The sequence below is a fragment of the Suncus etruscus genome, chromosome X (assembly GCF_024139225.1).
Source record: "Suncus etruscus isolate mSunEtr1 chromosome X, mSunEtr1.pri.cur, whole genome shotgun sequence".
Classification (NCBI taxonomy): domain Eukaryota; kingdom Metazoa; phylum Chordata; class Mammalia; order Eulipotyphla; family Soricidae; genus Suncus; species Suncus etruscus.
The window spans coordinates 15318156-15324299 of NC_064868.1; positions in this window are offsets into that span (position 1 = coordinate 15318156).

Sequence of the window (6144 nt, forward strand, 5' to 3'; positions counted from 1 at the left end):
TGATTGTCTCCAAAGTCACCTTTACAATAACGAAGAACTGAAGGCCTGGGCAATTGACCTCGTGCCAGAGCAGATCTGCAAAATAACACAGCCAATCATCCCACTGTGAGTTGTAAATCTCAGTGAGAAGAGTACAAATCAATAGAAAAACACAGTTGAGCACTTTACTACCTCTGATATTCACAGTCTTTTAGATAGACGAAGATGGATGTTGCAGGCGAATTCTTGAACATGAAGATGCGTTTCAGAGAGGAAAATTGGTTATGGCTTGCATTATCCTTAATTTGCATTCTTTTTGCCCTGTTCATTAACTTTCTGCTTATAGGCTAAAACTATAAATTCAAGCAGATAAAACTAAAATGATATTATAGTGCTTCCTTATGTTCTACCATGTATCAGAAGTCAAAAGTCAAAGATGTTGGAAGAGCTATGAATTCCAAATTTGCCTGTAAATAGAAATGGTCTGAAGGTACAGCGTGAATTTTCCTGGATGGGTATGAACTCAAAAGTTTGAAAAGAGACCTTAGACTGCCTTGGCAATGATGCATGAAAGATACCATGCAGGAAAATTAGTTTGATAGGTTTTTTAGGGGCCAAAGTGATAGTACAGTGGGTAGAGCATTTGCCTTGCATGTGGTCAACCCAGATTCTACCCCCAGCAGATGTTATGGTCCTCTGTGCCCACTAGGAGTGATTCCTTATTTCAGGGTCTGAAGTAAGCTCTGACCAATTCCAGGTGTGAGCCCCCCAAATAAATAAACAAACAAATAAATGGTGTTTAAGCTACCAACAATGGGTTTCATGCTCTATTTTCTTGAGTTCTAGGTATGTCAATTCTTAGATCTATTTTATTGAGCTATAATTTAGATATCAAAACAAGCACCCTTTAAAGTATGTAATTCAGGGCCGGAGAGATAGCACAGAGGTGGGACGTTTGCCTTGCATATGGCTGACCCAGGAAGGACCTGGTTAAATTCCCGGCATCCCATATGGTCCCTAGCCTGCCAGGGATGATTTCTGAGTGCAGAGCCAGGAGTGGTCCTTGAACGCTGCTGAGTGATCAATAAAGGTTTAAAAAATAATGTATGTAATTCAGAGTTCTGTATCAAATTCTCCAATTGGCACAATAGTCACCATCTAATTCCAGAAATTTCTATCATCTTAAACCAAAACCTAAGACTTATTAGTAATAAATTTTGATTTTCTCTTCTCTCCCTCTTCTAGTAGTGTCTTTTCTTCTATATCTATGATCCGGCCTGTCCTGGTATTTCCTGTTAACAGAATTGTACAAGATGGGGCCTTCTGTGCTAGGCTGCTCCTAGATCTCATCTCTTGAGTAGAAAAATAAAATGTGGGGATGGAGAGTTAGTACAGCAGTTAAGTCACCTTGCCTTGTATACAGACAATTCAGGTTTGAGGAAGCATGATGCCCCTGTGTGCCTCCCCCCAAAAATAGACAAGGTAATGAACCTGGTATTGCCAACCTTTGGGGTGCCTTTGCTCTTTCCCCATCTACCTTGTGTTTCATCCTGGCTATTCACCTTCACAAAAGCACAAATATATCTCCTACAACATTAAGTGGTGACATTTGGTGCTGGAAAGACAGTAGAGGATAAGGTGCTTGCCACCCAGGCAGCCAACTTGGTTCAATTCCCAGCATTGCATATGGTCCCCTAAATGGCAAAATGGTACCCCAATCTGTTCAAATCTGTTTTTTTCTAAAGCAGATCCTTTACTGCTCTTCTTTCCTTCTGTCCTCGGGAATTTCTATAACCTCCTTGAATGACAGGAAGTACAGAACCCCTGGGGGTCAAACCATGCCTCCACTCTGCTTTTCCAAGCTATCCTGGGAACTTCCTGCTCACCTCCCACACATTTGGAGAGAAGTCCACTCGGATTTTGCAGAAACTGAAGTTCCTATAGTCAGAAATCCATCATCTAAGGAAATGGATTACAAATCTTAATGCTGTGGTAGCTATGTGACCACAAATATTGGGTTGTTGGGGTTTTTTTTTTCCAAATATTTTTCTTAAGAAATGCAATTCGGAATCCAGGATCTTGAAAAGGAGCCCAGTTTAATGACTCTGGTGTTTATAGCTAAAGAAGCCCCCTGGAAATTCTGCTCCTATGGAGTAATACAGTGTGTTTCTGCCTCCCCAAATGAGAACTCTGGTCACCAGAATAACAGTTCCCCAAGGAGCTCCTTATCCTTATCTCCAGAACCCTTCAATATATCACCTTGAGGAGCAAAAATGACTAGCTCGTTTGATGAAAATTAAAAACCTCATATCTATTCCAAGAGCACACCTGTGTGTACTGAGGCACTGTTTAAAATAACCAGGATCTGGGAACAGCAAACAGATATTCTGTGAATAAAAGTTCGTCTATTTAGAAAATGGAATACTATTCAGCTCTAAGAAAAGATGGGTTCTTATAATTTCCTCCCACGTGGAACGGAGTAGTTTATAATACACAGTGAAGTAAGTCAGTAAGGAAAAGACAAATACTGTATGTTCTTGCTTATATATGGAGTAAAAACAAAAGCAAAGAAATCAACAGTGGCCAACTGAAAAAAAATCTCTGAGCCCACAGAAATGAGGCTGTCGAACTGGGGGGTATGGGATGACAAAAGCATTAACGTTATTAGTGAAAATCATGACACCTCAATTTTCTATTTAAAAAGTCACAAAGCTAATAAAAGGTGTATATGTAAAATATTAAAGACCGACCTAGAAGCAGAGAGAATAGCCTGGATTTTTTGGGGGGAAGGCAGCACATCTGGTGGCACTCAGGGTTTACTCCTTGCTTTGCTCAGAAATAGCACCTGGCAGGCTCGAGATGACAGGAATCGAATCTGGGTCTGTCCCGGGCCATCTGTGTGCAAGGCAAATGTCCTACCACTCTGTTATCACTCCGGCCCCTAGTCTGGATTATTGAGGTAAACTCAATATAATTATTTTTGAATAAGCAAGATCTCTTCTTGGTTGTTGTCCAAGGAACAGAGAAATAGCAGCATGATAATGCTCAGATACACTGGCTTGGAATATAGCAAGAGGCAGCATTAAATAATGAAGAATTTAGTAACTATGAGCACAGATACATTTTGGAGTTTGTTCAGGTTAATGGTTTGAGTTACTTCAATTGGGATAATGATAGATTCCCAGTATCCTTTTAAGTGGAGTAATGAGTTAAGTGATGATTTTATTTTATTTTATTTTGGTTTTTGGGTCACGCCTGGCAGTGCTCAGGGGTTACTCCTGGCTCTATGCTCAAAAATCGCTCCTGGCAGGTTCAGGGGACCATATGGGATGCCAGGATTCGAACCACTGTCCTTCTGCATGCGAGGCAAATGCCTTACCTCCATGCTATCTCTCTAGCCCCCAAGTGATGATTTTAAGTAATCATTTAAGAAATGATTCAAGTGGCATAATGCCCTTTCCACATTGATTCTATTATTAGTCATGCAACAAATAACTTGCAAGCCCAAACCAAGACAGTGTTAAAATTCCTAGGAAGCTGACCATTTACCTTTCATTCCTTTTTTTGTTGTTTGCTTTGTTTGGGGGCCAAACTCAGAGACCTTCAGGGATTATACTTTGCTGGGTACTGAGGAATCACTCCTGGTGGGCTCAGGGAACAACACAGGCTGCTGAGAATTGAACCTGAGTGAGTCACAAGTGGGGCAATCATCTTACTCACTGAACTATCGCTCTGGCCCCTATAACTAAATCTTTTTTTTATTAAGTTAAAGAAATGTAATTTACAAAGTTATTGACAGTTGAGTTTTAGGCCCAAAAGATTTCAACACCAATCCCACTCCCCATGTCAACTACCATCACCAGTGATCCCATAGTCCATCATCCCCCTTGCACCCTGCCAACCACCTCCACAGGCACATGACACAGTTTAGGGGTTACAGCTTGGATCTTGTGTTTTTCCATACTGTTGAGTTTTCTGTGCTTTGGAAGGTTGTGTGGTTTAAACCCTGTGAGAAACAGGAGGGAGAGTCCTCAGTAAACTTAGACAGGACAAGAGAGATTTGACTTTGTCAAAAACAAACAGACAAACAAAACAGGCAACCTCTTGACTTTTGGATATTTTTTTTCTTTTTTTGTGTGGGGGACACACCCAGCAGCTCTCAGGAGTTACTCCTGGCTCGGTGCTAGAAGCCGCTCCTAGCAGGCTCGGGGGACCATATGGGATGCCGGGATTTGAACCAAGGTCTTTCATGTGTTGGCCACTTGCAAGGCAAACGCATTACTGCTGTGCTATCACTCTGGCCCCAATTTTTTTTGGCCACACCTGGTGGCACTGAGGGGTTACTCCTGGCTCTTCACTCAGAAATAATTTTTGGAAGACTCAGGGGGCCATATAGGATGCTGGAGATCAAATCCCGGTCGTCTGTGTGCAAAGGCAAAGGCCCTCCCCGCTGTGCTGCCCTTGCAGCAGCCTAATTAATCTGTTCAGGGCTCTTCCCGACCTGCAGAGTGCTCTGACCCCTATGGTCATCACTTCTAAGAAGCACTATGTGGTGTCTGTGCCCCCCTCAACCCAGGGACTCCACTCACTTTTCTGAGGGACAAGGATGATGGGGTAAGCACTTTGCCTCGCTTCCATATCTGGGGCCCAACAGATGGTGACTTCAAGTAGCCTGTTTTTTTGGTTTTTGGGACACACCTGGCTCTGCACTGAGAATCAATCCAGGAAGTGCTCAGGGGATCATTTGGGATGCCTGGGATCAAACCCAGGTCAGCTGCTTGCAAGGCAAGCACTCCTGCTGTCCTATCACTGTCCCTTCATATGGTTCTTTTGAAGTGGTACAAACTCCCCACAAAAAGAGAAAATTAGAAATCCATGAGATATCCTGAAGGTACTTAAATTCTAAACTGTAGAGACTGAAGAGATAGTACAATTAGGTAAGGCACTTACTTTGCACACAGCCGACCTGCGTTGGATGCCCAACAACCCATATGGTCCCCAGAGCTCTATGGGGAGTGATTCCTGAGCTCAAAGTCAAGACTAACCTTGGAACTTTGCCAGATGCAGCCCCCAAAACAAAATAAATTCTAAACTGTAAATGATGAAACTTAAAGGAAGGTTGATTCAGAAAATAAACTTGGAGGGAATGAAATAATTTTGGATTATTGCAAATTAGTAAGTAAATAAATAAACCCCAGGTTCCAAGGGAGATTAATGTTGATTGCCCTAAGGTCATTATTTGTTTGTGAATGCAAGGAATCTCCCTCAGGCTTAAGGAATCATGTGCATACCTTAAAAGATTGAACCCAGGGGTCAGAGAGATAGCGAAGTGGAGAGTGTTTGCCTTGCCTGCAGGCGAGCCAGGTTTGATCCCACACAGTTACCCCAGCCTGCCAGGAAGGATTTCTGAGCACCACAGGTGTATGGCAAAGATAAATAAGAAAGCAACTATCAGAACTGGGAACTGAGGAGGTGAGGAAGGACAGGTAACAAGGGGACATCCTGGAAGGGCTGGTATATGTTCTGCAACTATAACGACAAATGAATTTATTTCTACTGATTAGCAGTTTGGACTTCAACAATTCAGAGCACACTGAAGGGGAACCCGGATGAAAAAGGGAAATGAAGCTTAGCACGAAGCCAAGGATGCTTCTGGATTTGACACCAGAACTCTGAAACTTTGGGAATTAGCCACAAGCGCCAAGATGAGCTCTGCTCTGGTTTGGATGCTCAAAATCTCGCTGCTCAGTGCTCAACACACTTCCAGCAAATCATTTGTAGAGATCAAACTCCCTCTGGCCCTCTGGGTTCCAGAGCACTGCTCTTGGGACTTAATAAGGTCAATAGAACAGAGCCCAAAGAATAGGCAGGTGCTATACTCAAGGTTGGTATGACATCGGTCATTCTTCTTCATTGAACCTTCTAGAAACTCGGAGAGGGTCCAATGACACTCAGATAAGGACAGGAAGTGCACAGACTGCAAAGAGCTGATTGCAGTGATGAGCTGACTTGCTTCCAGCCACCAAATTCAGGTAGAGATGCCAGGGGAGGCAAAATCAAAGCAAGCAGCACATGAAAACAAGAAAATTTACCCAGGGGCCGAAGCAACACGATAGAGGGTAGCCCCTTTCATGCAGCTTACCTGGGTTCAACCCTGGCATTCCC